Genomic DNA, 15,221 nt, shown 5'->3' with positions numbered 1-15,221 from the left:
ATAGAAAAAGGTAAGACTATTTAGGGCTGGCGTTATAACATGTGTGTAGCCAATAAAATATTTTACTGGAAAAGTATTTTCTGAAAGAAAAATATGAGTAAAGGGAAGGATATTAGTTCAGTTTTAGCTCCTGTGAACTTTCCATGTGTCCATGTGTGCTTTCTTTTGGCATTTTCTCATGTCACACATGAACCAATCTTAGGTCATTTAGGTCTCACATGTGCATATTCGCAGTCTGAAGCTCTGTCTAGTTCTGTCTGAGGCTCACTACTGTTGGAGGTGCACTGTTTGCTTAGTGTGGTGAGGCAGAGGACTTCTCTGTGGTCATATTCAATAGTTGATGTGTTCAGTTACTGCATGTATGTCTATGTCTATATGACTACATAGGCTATGTAGTCAACTTCAATTCAACTGCAGAGTATCAATATCATTAATGCCGTATATAATATAATAATTTCCAGATTGACATATTCAGAGAATTATAGGCTAAAACATTACTCCCAGGATCACATTACTTTTACAGGCTTATAAATTTATATTTGCCTCAGGATTAATAACCTGCTAATAACTATAGTATTATTAACTTTAAAGAGTTTAAATTTTTTAAGTGATTGAAGAATAATAGAAAATGCATGTTTTAAAAGTCCCAACTTTAAGAAAAATTAGAATAGGCAAAAGAAGTTAGAATAATTAAATATTATTCAACTTCAAAAAATTAAAACAAGCCTATTCAAAGAATATTAAAAATTAAAGTTATCTATAGTTTTGATTTTCAAAATGATCTATTTATTTGTACTTTTTATTGTTAATACTCCAGGGGTTACAATTCAGGGGTAGCGTATTTTGTAAAGAAAAGCAAAAAACAAAATGCACTTGGGGTTCAAACATCAGAACCTTAGTTCAGGTCCCTAGTGCCCAAATAAAATATTCAGCTGTGGTAGGGCATGCCATTAACCTCCGGAGAGAGGGACAGGATGATCACTGGCGCATCGGTGTAACAAAATCTATGAGCCCCATGCACTGTTAACAAATTCTGTCTCAAAAAATAAGTGGAGAATAAAAGAGAAAGGCATCCCGACATTAACATTTGGGCTCCATGGGTATTGTATATATAAGTGCACCTGCGTGCATATGTTCACTTCTAAACAGTATATACACATGCAGAGGAGTATGCATACACACACACACACACACACACACATTTGCACACACATACACTATATACACATGGATATGATGTGCACACACGCATAACTTCAGGAAAATTTTAGTAGAATGTCATCATGTTCTTTTTCATCTCATTTTTTCTCTTTTATTGAAAATAGCTTGCTGTCTAAAATAGTAGAACTTGATTGTGGTTTCTCCTCCCTCTACTCTTCCCAGCAGACAACCTTCATTTCTTTAGGTGAGCTTAAAAGGTTGGTTAGAATCAATACAATCCACTACATAAACAAACTCAAAGAAAAAAACCACATGGTCATTTCATTGGATGCTGAAAAAGCATTTGACAAAATTCAGCATCCTTTCATGCTTAAAGTCTTGGAGAGAACAGGAATTCAAGGCCCATACCTAAACATAGTAAAAGCAATATACAGCAAACCGGTAGCCAGCATCAAACTAAATGGAGAGAAACTTGAAACAATCCCACTGAAATCAGGGACCAGACAAGGCTGCCCCCTTTCTCCTTATCTTTTCAATATTGTACTTGAGGTACTAGCTCGGGCAATTCGACAACATAAGGAGGTCAAAGGGATACAAATTGGAAAGGAAGAAGTCAAACTATCATTATTTGCAGATGACGTGATAGTCTACCTAAGTGACCCAAAAAACTCCACTAGAGAGCTCCTACAGCTGATAAACAACTTCAGCAAAGTGGCAGGTTATAAAATCAACTCAAGCAAATCAGTGGCCTTCCTATACTCAAAGGATAAGCAGGCTGAGAAAGAAATTAGGGAAATGACCCCCTTCACAATAGCCACAAACAGTATAAAGTATTTTGGGGTGACTCTTACCAAACATGTGAAAGATCTGTATGAAAAGAACTTCAAGACTCTGAAGAAGGAAATGGAAGAAGACCTCAAAAAATGGGAAAACCTCCCATGCTCATGGATCGGTAGAATCAATATAGTTAAAATGGCCATTTTGCCAAAAGCAATATACAGATTCAATGCAATACCCATCAAAATCCCAACTCAATTCTTCACAGAGTTAGAAAGAGCAATTATCAAATTCATCTGGAACAACAAAAAATCCAGGATAGCTAAAACTATTCTCAGCAACAAAAGAAAATCTGGGGGAATCAGTATCCCTGACCTCAAGCAATACTACAGAGCAATAGTGTTAAAAACTGCATGGTATTGGTACAGTGACAGGCAGGAGGATCAATGGAACAGGATTGAAGATCCAGAAATGAACCCACACACCTATGGCCACTTGATCCTCGACAAAGAGGCTGAAAACATCCAATGGAAAAAAGATAGCCTTTTCAACAAATGGTGCTGGTTCAACTGGAGGTCAGCATGCAGAAGAATACGAATTGATCCATCCTTGTCTCCTTGTACTAAGCTCAAATCCAAATGGATCAAGGACCTCCACATAAAGCCAGACACTCTGAAGCTAATAGAAAAGAAACTGGGGAAGACCCTTGAGGACATCGGTACAGGGAGAAAGTTTCTGAACAGAACATCAATAGCGTATGCTCTAAGAGCAAGAATTGACAAATGGGACCTCATAAGGTTACAAAGTTTCTGTAAGGCAAAGGACACCATCAAGAGGACAAATCGGCAACCAACAAATTGGGAAAAGATCTTCACCAATCCTACATCAGATAGAGGGCTAATATTAAATATATATTAAGAACTCAAGAAGTTAGACTCCAGAAAACCAAACAACCCTATTAAAAAATGGGGTACAGAGTTAAACAAAGAATTCTCACCTGAAGAACTTCGGATGGTGGAGAAGCATCTTAAAAAATGCTCAACTTCATTAGTCATTAGGGAAATGCAAATCAAAACAACCCTAAGATTTCATCTTACACCAGTCAGAATGGCTAAGATTAAAAATTCAGGAGACAGCAGGTGTTGGAGAGGGTGTGGAGAAAGAGGAACACTCCTCCACTGCTGGTGGGGTTGCAAATTGGTACAACCACTCTGGAAATCAGTCTGGTGGTTCCTCCGAAAAATGGGCACCTCACTTCCAGAAGATCCTGCTATACCACTCCTGGGCATATATCCAGAGGATTCCCCACCATGTAATAAGGATACATGCTCTACTATGTTCATAGCAGCCCTATTTATAATTGCCAGATGCTGGAAAGAACCCAGGTATCCCTCAACAGAAGAGTGGATGCAAAAAATGTGGTATATCTACACAATGGAGTACTATTCAGCCATTAGAAACAATGAATTCATGAAATTCTTAGGCAAATGGATGGAGCTAGAGAACATCATACTTAGTGAGGTAACCCAGACTCAAATGGTATGCACTCACTAATAAGTGGTTATTAACCTAGAAAACTGGAATACCCAAAACATAATCCACACATCAAATGAGATACAAGAAGAAAGGAGGAGTGGTCCCTGGTTCTGGAAAGACTCAGTGAAACAGTATTCGGCAAAACCAGAACGGGGAACTGGGAAGGGGTGGGAGAGAGGACAGGGGAAGAGAAGGGGGCTTACGGGACTTTTGGGGAGTGGGGGGCTAGAAAAGGGGAAATCATTTGAAATGTAAATAAATTATATCGAATAAAAAAAATTAAAAAAAAAAGAAAAAAAAAGGTTGGTTAGAATATGGTATATTTGGAAAGAAATTGTTCTACTGGAAAAATGTTTGTTTTAAGTCCTTGCAGATCAAGAACTTGAAATAATAAAATTTGATTATAGAAGTTTCTAGTTGGTTAATAGATGCTGCTTAAAGCGATATAGATATAATAATATAAAGAAATATATACATACATAAATACATACATACACATGAACAGTCTCGTTCTCTCTGTGTATATCTCTTATATATATATATATATATATATATATATATATATATATATATATATATATATATATAATCTGTGTGTCTGTCTGCCTGTCTATCTGTCTATATTGTCTTCTACCTGCTATCACAGTAAATACTCTTGAGCCTAATGTAAAAGAAATTATATGAGATACAATCTGGTGAAACATTATACCAAAGGATGTTAAAAAGAGTCTTTGCAGGGATTTCAATGATGAAAAGGATAAACCTTCTAAATTAGAGGAGTTTCTCTGCAACTATTGTAAGTCCCCTTTATGTATTTACAGAATAAGGGGAATTATTTCTCTATGCCTCTTAACTTACACCCTGAGTGTGACAGAAGGTTTTCCTGGTTCACTTGACTCAGTGTGACTGGTTCCTCGGATTTCTTGGGGACAGTGAGTAAAGTGACATTATAATATTTGTGGTGTGATAACTTGGGCTTGTGCAACTATTTGCTAATAATGATCTAGACACCTTCATGCCTTTGATTATACTGTTTTCCTCATATTTGCAAAATCTAATAATGCTTGATATTTTTCCCTACAAAGAACTTTTGTAAAATGATTGAGAGCTTTAAAGAGGGCTCTAGAAGGGTTTCATTGCGTGTTCATTAGTGCATTGTGTATATGTAAATTATATGTTGAGCTTCATATGAAGCGTTGTAGAATTTTGCTAATAAGGTTGATACTACTAATATCTAAGTTATTAAAATTATGTGCATGTAATGGATATGTGTGATCTCTATTATACATTCTAACTATATGTGAAACTGCAGTAATCACAGTTATGTAAAATAAAGTTAGGAATGTGTGTGCTAGTGCTATTCTTAGACTATTACTTGTATCTTCTCATTTGTTCTTCTAAAACTCATTAAGACAAGTGCTGTTTCCATTTTACAGGTGAGAAATAGAGGTGTAAGGAGGCTAAGTAGCTCCCAGGTTCTAATGATTAGAAAGAGAAGAACTGGGGATGAGCTGAAGTAATCTGACCCCAGAGTCTGAGTGCATAGAACCTGCAACATGGGTAACATAGACCAGATCTGAACATATATGCCCGGTGAAGAAATTCAAATCTCCTTGGTTTTCATTCTATGGCAGTTTCTGGCTGAGCAATAAGTAACCTATAATACTTACATAGTATTTGCATGTTAATAACTAAAATGAAAATTAGTATTAATAAAATTATTTATAGTTTTATTATTTAAAAATGATTTGAAACTTCTGTATAATCATTTTCATATGACTTTAAGATTTAGTCTTAGTTTATTATTACCAGGAACCTGTAGACTTTCTGACATTGATTACAGTTATAAGCAAATAGCCTGGAAATTAGATTCAGAAGCAATTTCTGCATCTCTCTTCTTTTAAGGCACAAACTCCTAAGCTCTAGTCTGTCTTCAAAGATGGAATAAAACCTCCTTCATGATTTGAACCAGAGAGTATGCAGATTAAGATTACTGGTATGGGAAAAGTGAAACAGCCAGAAAAGAAAGAAGGCTTACATTCCATGTAATTCGTAACACTGTAAAGGAAGAGCTTGTTGTGGGTCCTCAGAGAACTTTTATTGATATGGACAAAGATGACAGTATTCATCTAAGAGTATCCTTTGCATTTGTTATGTGATGAATAATCCATATTTAGGAAAGTCATTTAATGTGGTTGATCTATACAGTGATGGAATAAAAAAAAAAGAAATAGGGATGTGAGTTTGCTATTCAGGCTAAAAAGTAGTATAATATTTTGTTAATTTCTAGTGTGTATTTTTACAGTCATACCAGTCTTCTGTCACATATGTGTATAGTCTCAAAAATATGTTGTCATATCCTATAGTTTAGAACTCTACATGTGCTGTATTACTGTATACATCCTCTGAAGTTCCTTTGTGTTTTTTGTTTGTTTCTTTGCATCAGGGTTTCTCTGTGTAGCCCTGATTGTCCTAGAACATGCTCTATAGACCAGGCTGGCCTTAACGTCAAAGATCTACTTACCAGTGCCTCCCAAGTGCTGGGATAAGAGTCATACACCACCACTGCTAGACCTCACTTTTGTTTTATGATTGTGATGATTAAATTGGTAACTTGACATAATCTATGAGATCGTGGAAATCGGGGCCTTTGAGAATGCTTGTGGGTGATTATTTTAATTAATATGGGAGAATATACCTGCTATAGGCAGCACCATTCCCTACACTCAGGCTTTTACAGTGTATAAGAGTTGAGAAAGTGAGCTGAGCTCTAGCATGTGTGAGTTAATGTATTTCTCTTTGCTCTTAAATATGGATGTGAGATGACTACTATAAGTTCTTGTTTCCTTGGCTTCCTGGAAACAATGACAGTAACTTGGAACAATGAGCTGAATAAACCTTTCCTTAAGTTGCTTTTGTCAAGGTATTTTATCACAGTATAGGAAGATGAAATTAGGACAATTGTTATTAATTTCATCCACATGCATGTACATAAGTAAGGTTCATTACTTTCATTGCTCTATTGGGTCTATAATAAGACTTACTAATCTTAGTTTTATTTTTCTTTCAAAGGGAATTTGGATTGTATGCAATTTTACAATTTTTCTTACATTTGAATATATATTTTGTTCAAGCCCATAAGCTAGCAGCACACATACAAGAGTAAGGGATAGCATGCTGTGGTATTTACTCAGCTATTAAAAACAATGAACCTGTGAAATCTTGTGCAAAATGGATGGAGCTAGAAAATATCATCCTGAGTGAGGTAACCCAATCACAAAAGAACACACAAGGTATGCACTCGCTGATAAGTGGATATTAGCTCAAAAGCTCAGAATACCCAAGATACAACTCACAGATCACATGAATCTCAAAAAGAAGGAAGATCAAAGTATGGATACTTTGATCCTTCTTAGAAGGTGGATTAAAGTACCCATGGCTCATGGCCAACCAATAGACTAAACATAGGGTCCCTAATTGAGCAGCTAGAGAAAGGACCCAAGGAGCAGAAGGGATTTGCAGGCCCATAGGAGGAACAACAATATGTACCAACCTGTACCCCCAGAGATCCTAGGGACTAAACCACTAACCAAAGAGTACACATGGAGGGACCCATGGCTCCAGCTACATATGTAGCAGAGGATGACCATTTCAGACATCAATGAGAGGAGAGGCCATTGGTCCTGTGAAGGCTCAATGCCCCAGTGTAGGGGAATGCCAGGTCAGGAAAGTGTGTGTGTGGGGGAAAGGGAATGTGGGATGAGATAGGGGGTTTTCAGAGGGTTAATGAGGAAAGGGGATACCATTTGAAATGTAAATAAAGCAAATATCTATTTAAACAAAAAAGAAAATTAGTGTGAAAGTTCCTCAGAAAACTGACAATAGAAAAAAACAAAACAAAACAGAGATATGTACTATCTTTGTTAATAAGATACAGTCAAACTGGCTTTTGAAGTCAGTGCACTGTTTTCCATTGCCTACATATTTGTACTAATATTTTATAGTGAAATGCAGCAATGTAGAATTTCTTTTTTTTTAATTTTTATTTTTTTTTAATTTTTTTTATTCGATATAATTTATTTACATTTCAAATGATTTCCCCTTTTCTAGCCCCCCCATTCCCCGAAAGTCCCGTAAGCCCCCTTCTCTTCCCCTGTCCTCCCACCCACCCCTTCCCACTTCCCCGTTCTGGTTTTGCCGAATACTGTTTCACTGAGTCTTTCCAGAACCAGGGGCCACTCCTCCTTTCTTCTTTTTTTTTTTTTTTTTTTTTTTTTAAGACAGAACAAATAAAAGCTTTATTGGAAAACTTCATCCCCAAGTTGGAATCAATCTCTGGGATGTTTTCATGGAAGAGTTCTTAGGTTCTGGGCTCAATTATTCTTTTTTTTTTTTTAATTCGATATATTTTTTATTTACATTTCAAATGATTTCCCCACTCCCAAAGAGTCCCGTAAGCCCCCTTCTCTCCCCCTGTCCTCCCACCCACCCCTTCCCACTTCCCCGTTCTGGTTTTGCTGAATACTGCTTCATTGAGTCTTTCCAGAACAAGGGGCCACTCTTCCTTTCTTCTTGTACCTCATTTGATGTGTGGATTATGTTTTGGGTAATCTAGGTTTCTAGGTTAATATCCATTTATTAGTGAGTGCATACCATGATTCACCTTTTGAGTCTGGGTTACCTCACTTAGTATGATGTTCTCTAGCTCCATCCATTTGCCTAAGAATTTCATGAATTCATTGTTTCTAATGGCTGAATAGTACTCCATTGTGTAGATATACCACATTTTTTGCATCCACTCTTCTGTTGAGGGATACCTGGGTTCTTTCCAGCATCTGGCAATTATAAATAGGGCTGCTATGAACATAGTAGAGCATGTATCCTTATTACATGGTGGGGAATCCTCTGGATATATGCCCAGGAGTGGTATAGCAGGATCTTCTGGAAGTGAGGTGCCCATTTTTCGGAGGAACCGCCAGACTGATTTCCAGAGTGGTTGTACCAATTTGCAACCCCACCAGCAGTGGAGGAGTGTTCCTCTTTCTCCACACCCTCTCCAACACCTGCTGTCTCCTGAATTTTTAATCTTAGCCATTCTGACTGGTGTACGATGAAATCTTAGGGTTGTTTTGATTTGCATTTCCCTAATGACTAATGAAGTTGAACATTTTCTAAGATGCTTCTCCGCCATCCGAAGTTCTTCAGGTGAGAATTCTTTGTTTAACTCTGTACCCCATTTTTTAATAGGGTTGTTCGGTTTTCTGGAGTCTAACTTCTTGTGTTCTTTATATATATTGGATATTAGCCCTCTATCTGATGTAGGATTGGTGAAGATCTTTTCCCAATTTGTTGGTTGCCGATCTGTCCTCTTGATGGTGTCCTTTGCCTTACAGAAACTCTGTAACCTTATGAGGTCCCATTTGTCAATTCTTGCTCTTAGAGCATACGCTATTGGTGTTCTGTTCAGAAACTTTCTCCCTGTACCGATGTCCTCAAGGGTCTTCCCCAGTTTCTTTTCTATTAGCTTCAGAGTGTCTGGCTTTATGTGGAGGTCCTTGATCCATTTGGATTTGAGCTTAGTACAAGGAGACAAGGATGGATCAATTCGCATTCTTCTGCATGCTGACCTCCAGTTGAACCAGCACCATTTGTTGAAAAGGCTATCTTTTTTCCATTGGATGTTTTCAGCCTCTTTGTCGAGGATCAAGTGGCCATAGGTGTGTGGGTTCATTTCTGGATCTTCAATCCTGTTCCATTGATCCTCCTGCCTGTCACTGTACCAATACCATGCAGTTTTTAACACTATTGCTCTGTAGTATTGCTTGAGGTCAGGGATACTGATTCCCCCAGATTTTCTTTTGTTGCTGAGAATAGTTTTAGCTATCCTGGGTTTTTTGTTGTTCCAGATGAATTTGATAATTGCTCTTTCTAACTCTGTGAAGAATTGAGTTGGGATTTTGATGGGTATTGCATTGAATCTGTATATTGCTTTTGGCAAAATGGCCATTTTAACTATATTGATTCTACCGATCCATGAGCATGGGAGGTTTTCCCATTTTTTGAGGTCTTCTTCCATTTCCTTCTTCAGAGTCTTGAAGTTCTTGTCATACAGATCTTTCACATGTTTGGTAAGAGTCACCCCAAGATACTTTATACTGTTTGTGGCTATTGTGAAGGGAGTCATTTCCCTAATTTCTTTCTCAGCCTGCTTATCCTTTGAGTATAGGAAGGCCACTGATTTGCTTGAGTCGATTTTATAACCTGCCACTTTGCTGAAGTTGTTTATCAGCTGTAGGAGCTCTCTAGTGGAGTTTTTTGGGTCACTTAGGTAGACTATCATGTCGTCTGCAAATAATGATAGTTTGACTTCTTCCTTTCCAATTTGTATTCCTTTGACCTCCTTATGTTGTCGAATGGCCAGAGCTAGTACCTCAAGTACAATATTGAAAAGATAAGGAGAAAGGGGGCAGCCAACCCACATACACGTGGAAACTGAACAATACTCTACTCAATGATACCTTGGTCAAGGAAGAAATAAGGAAAGAAATTAAAGACTTTTTAGAACACAATGAAAATGAAAACACAACATACCCAAATCTATGGGACACAATGAAAGCAGTGCTAAGAGGAAAACTCATAGCCCTGAGTGCCTCCAAAAAGAAAATGGAGAGAGCATACATTACCAGCTTAATGACACACCTGAAAGCCCTAGAACAAAAAGAAGCTATTTCACCCAGGAGGAGTAGAAGGCAGGAAATCATCAAACTCAGGGCCGAAATCAATCAAGTAGAAACAAAGAGAACCATACAAAAAAATCAACAAAACCAAGAGCTGGTTCTTTGAGAAAATCAACAAGTTAGATAAACCCTTAGCCAGACTGACCAAAGGGCACAGAGAAAGTATCCAAATTAACAAACTTAGAAATGAAAAGGGAGATATAACAACGGAAACTGAGGAAATCCAAAAAATCATTAGATCCTACTACAAGAGCCTGTACTCAACACAACTGGAGAATCTGGAGGAAATGGACAATTTCCTTGACAGATACCAAATACCAAAATTAAACCAAGACCAACTAGACCATCTAAACAGTCCCATAATGCCTAAAGAAATAGAAGGAGTCATAGAAAGTCTTCCAACCAAAAAAAGCACAGGACCAGATGGTTTCAGTGCAGAATTCTACCAGACCTTCAAAGAAGAGTTAACACCAATACTCTTCAAACTATTCCACAAAATAGAAACAGAAGGAACACTACCCAATTCCTTCTACAAAGCCACAATTATGCTGATACCAAAGCCACACAAAGATCCAACGAAGAAAGAGAACTTCAGACCAATTTCCCTTATGAACATCGATGCAAAAATACTCAATAAAATTCTTGCCAACCGAATCCAAGAATACATCAAAACGATCATCCACCATGATCAAGTAGGCTTTATCCCGGGAATGCAGGGTTGGTTCAATATACGTAAATCCATCAATACAATCCACTACATAAACAAACTCAAAGAACAAAACCACATGGTCATTTCATTGGATGCTGAAAAAGCATTTGACAAAATTCAGCATCCTTTCATGCTTAAAGTCTTGGAGAGAACAGGAATTCAAGGCCCATACCTAAACATAGTAAAAGCAATATACAGCAAACCGGTAGCCAGCATCAAACTAAATGGAGAGAAACTTGAAGCAATCCCACTGAAATCAGGGACCAGACAAGGCAATGTAGAATTTCTAATTTTGAGTGTGTGGTTCATCCATATTCATGCATGTTGTTATGCACCCATCTCCATCATCTATTTCAGGATCATTTCTATTTTCTCTAACAGGTTCCTCGTGTCTAAACACACATTAATTTTTCATTCTATCTAACTTATTTATTTATTTTGGCTCTGTCACTCTGCCCATTCTAGATACTTCACATAATTAGTGTCATACAATATTTGCATTAGCTTATTTCACTTAGCTCCTGTCATTAAGTCTCATTCACATGTTCTCTTTGTCAGAATAATTGTTTATTGCTATTTCATTCCCTTGTTTAAAGGTTGAAGAATATTTTATATGTACAACACCACATTCTGTTTGTTACTAATGCATTAATGTTGTTTGAAGATTGTCTTGTGTTTTCTCTGTGTATCCCTGGAGTCAGCTCTTTGTCCCTAAGCCAATATCCTTTTTTTGTATTTTTTGTTTGTTTTTTTGTTTTGTTTTGTTTTTGCTAGCTTTTGTAAAGTTCTTAGTGCTGTCCATGCCTGTCACTGATGGCTTGTTATTGTTTATAGACCCTCTCTGTATACAGATATAAGAAATACCCTGACCCCAATACACATAAATATGCATATTTGTATTTGATTTTTAAACCTGCTCCCCTGTATTATCTGTTAAACTCCACAAAGTCATGAATAAGCTGTAATTTTGGTCCAGTATTTTGAAGTTAATTCTGTTTCTCCTACTCTTCTGATTTACAGTGGGATTTTCAGAGAACAAAAGGCTGGTTATTAGCTACTTAAGATGCAATGCAGGCCTGACTCAACCATTAGCACTGAGCTCACCAACCCAATGGGGGATCCATTCTCTCTTCTTATTCTGTTGCCAACATTCCTCATCTTCCTTTCTCTTCTCACTAATTCCTAAGTCTGCCAGGCCATGTACATTTTACATGGGACCTTCCAGACTCCCTAACTGTAGTAGATGTAGTTTTACAGCTCTGGCCTCTCTAGTATTAGATGAATATATGACTTGAAGAGGTCTAAAGTTTACAGCTGGGAAGCTGGCTGGAAGCAAAGAATCACTTTGTCATATTTTTCATAGTATATATGTTACCTTAATTTTTTCAAGTCTTATTTTAATGATGGTTCTTAAACAATTTCACCTCCCTTGTATCTTACCACCCACCACAGGTAGTGGAAAGGAAAGGATATTTGGGGGAAGTGGACTTGTTTAGAAAGGGTTTCTGTCATTTGTCACCAAACTGCCCTGACAAAAATAGTGTGAGGGCTGTGTCATCACTGCCATCCGTTAGAGAACATTACTAGGTCTGCTTCTACATTAAAAAGATATTTTATAAAACGCAAATATTCCATGAGATGCACATAAGAACTCCAAATTATTTCTGAACATTCAATGCTTACATCTATTTTATCTTGGTGCTATCAAATCATCAGAATATAAAACGTTGCTAACTGAATTCATCTCTCAATTGACAAACACACAGAGGACCTTGAGTGAACTCCTAGTGACTCCTCAGCCTGGGCTACCTAATCACCTTGCTTGTCGAGTCTCCATTCATTCTCCAGTTTGACAATCACTATAGTGATTCGTTATAATTTTCATTTGAAGCTATACAACAGCAATGATATTGCATTTAATGGCTGAATGGCTTCCATGTTACAATTAGAAGTATCCTGCACAATGAAAGATGACAAATTGCCCTTTAAAAACAAAATTGCAGGACCATTGCAAAGAGTCACATTGAGAAAGCTTACCAACAAGGCATCCCCAAGTGAGATGAAGTATTCATTAGCAGTTGCTGCTAAGCTGTTTGAATTAAGGTGTTGTGGGTTTTGAAAGAAGTGTTCTTAGAAATCTCTACATTCAGAGATCAAGAGTGAATAAGTATTTTGAGATAATAAAGTAATTAAGATAGATTAGAAGTTACCACCTAATAGTTTTAATATTTTAATAAGTGTCTCTAATAAGGACTTTGTGTTTAACCCAAATAACATTTAATTTTTTTTTTGTAAAACTAACAAGTTTTAACATCAGACTTCTTTGTAAATATATTTTAAAAAACAGTTCTATTTTTTAAAGTGGGTGTGTTCTTTTTCCTGTAGATTTCACCAGACAAGAATTTTGGTTGTAAATTTTTAAAATCTGCTTTTTAAGCCATTTCAGCATATTCAACTCTTTTGAAAGCAGATGCTGTTTTCCTTTTTGCTGATGCTGACTATGAAATTGAGTATTTCTGGCACTTGATTAATTAAATCATAAATTGTAACCCAGACTACTTTGTTTTGTAACCAAACTTCTGTACAAAACATATGGAAAGACCTTACTCATGCTCCCTGGTATGAAGTTTGGAAGACATTTTAAATAAGATAGTTTTTGAAATAGGGAAGCTTTGGGAATGTTCTGTTCTTTGCAGCCTAATTAAGGCACTCTGATAACTCTTTTGTCCCTTTTGATTAGTTCTCAAGAGCTCAATGGATCAAATCCAAAGTCATAGGTCTTCTGCACATGGCCTCAGAAAATTTCCCAGAGTATTTTCTGTGCTGGTCACCACCACAACTCTGACTCCTCTAACCTGATAACTCTTAAGAGCTGGCTTTGATTCTTCCCAAGTTTGTGGGACCTTGCTGCTCATGACTGACCTCTTATATGCATTGATCTATCCTCTGTGAATCTGCTCCTGATAGAGTTTATTTCTCTGAACACTATTCTACACTGATGTAATTTCAACCTATTGTAGTTTTGTAGCCATCAGACTATTCCACCAGTGTGATAGTCTTTAGAGGGGATTAGGAGGAATTGGCATACAGAATCATGGGCCTTCATTAAAACAAAAGCAAGATATATATGAACAGGAGGAGTCCATAAATTTACATGTGTAATAAACATTCCAAAGATTCCTTACATTTGGCAATATTTGAAGATTTCTCAGTATGTAGTCATAATGACTGCTTTAACAATGGAGGCCAGTTCTTGATTGTCTATTTATATCTTAGAGCTTCATATTCACAAGGTGATCAATAAATGCCTTAAAAATAAGTATTAAGTGAGATGTGGAGTCCTATTCTATACCTAAGTGGTAATCACTGTCTGAAATTTAGTTAATGTTAGGCTGCCTAATTTTGATACTGAGTTAAGACTGTAGTCCTTCATGTTCATAGTACTGTTCACAGTCCAGTATCAAGAGCATCACCCAGAAATATGGAAACATGGATGCTGCTCTGAACCCACCATTCCTGCATCTCTGTCATAAGAAGTACCCAAGTGACTTGTATGGGCATTTAAGCTTAAGAAGGGCTGGTTAAATGGCAGGAGTGATGATACTTTTGCCTAGTGAGTGGGATTTCAGTCTGTTAGACAAGGAAGAAGAGACTCCTTAATAAGACCGTAAACTTCTAGCATTAAAATGTGTACTCTGAGAAGCTGAGTTCTTTTGGGAAGGAATGGAAATGGGCTATTATATAGAACTAGGTTACATTCTGAAAAAAATCATTATACTTTCATATTATGAAACATGTCCACATTTCCTCCTACGTTTGTCACAGTGGACTTGCCACACTTCTTTCTGAGAGTTGCACTGAGCTAGGTGATAGCCACTGCAGGCTAAATAAGGTGATCTGAGGTTTAATAGTAGAAAGTAAATACCTTTGTATAAAACCCAAACCTTTTTTTTAACTCTGTGCTTAAAATAAATTGAGGTATACTGGAGACTTGAGTATACAGATCAAAGACACTGCTTTAATATTACAATACCTCTGACTTCTTCAAGCCCAGTCACTATGCATGAGTCATTAAAAATTGTTAATGATTTCCATAGGCTTTTGCTATTAATTAAATCTTACATGCTAAGTAAAAATACTTTCCAAGTCTATTTCACCACCATCTGAAATCCCTTACCCCATCTTCTTTCCCATCTCTTGTATTTCCTTTCTCTCTGATTTGTGTAAGTCTGATGGAGGAAGAAAGGAAGAATGGTGTAGGGGCTAGGAAATAAGCAATCCAACAGAAGCCAGAAAAGGAA

The 15,221-nt window shown here is 37.0% G+C and overlaps 1 protein-coding gene across 3 annotated transcripts in view; it reads left to right on the top strand.

The window, feature by feature from the left end:
• Positions 1 to 15,221, top strand: part of Pard3b (par-3 family cell polarity regulator beta) — a 1,018,635-nt gene that overhangs the window by 152,748 nt on the left and 850,666 nt on the right. The window lies entirely within an intron of this gene.

Source organism: Apodemus sylvaticus, chromosome 9 (genome assembly GCF_947179515.1).
Source record: "Apodemus sylvaticus chromosome 9, mApoSyl1.1, whole genome shotgun sequence".
In the NCBI taxonomy this organism is placed as follows: Eukaryota; Metazoa; Chordata; class Mammalia; order Rodentia; family Muridae; genus Apodemus; species Apodemus sylvaticus.
The sequence above is the reverse complement of the archived record's forward strand: the minus strand, read 5'-3'. Positions and strand labels throughout refer to the sequence as shown.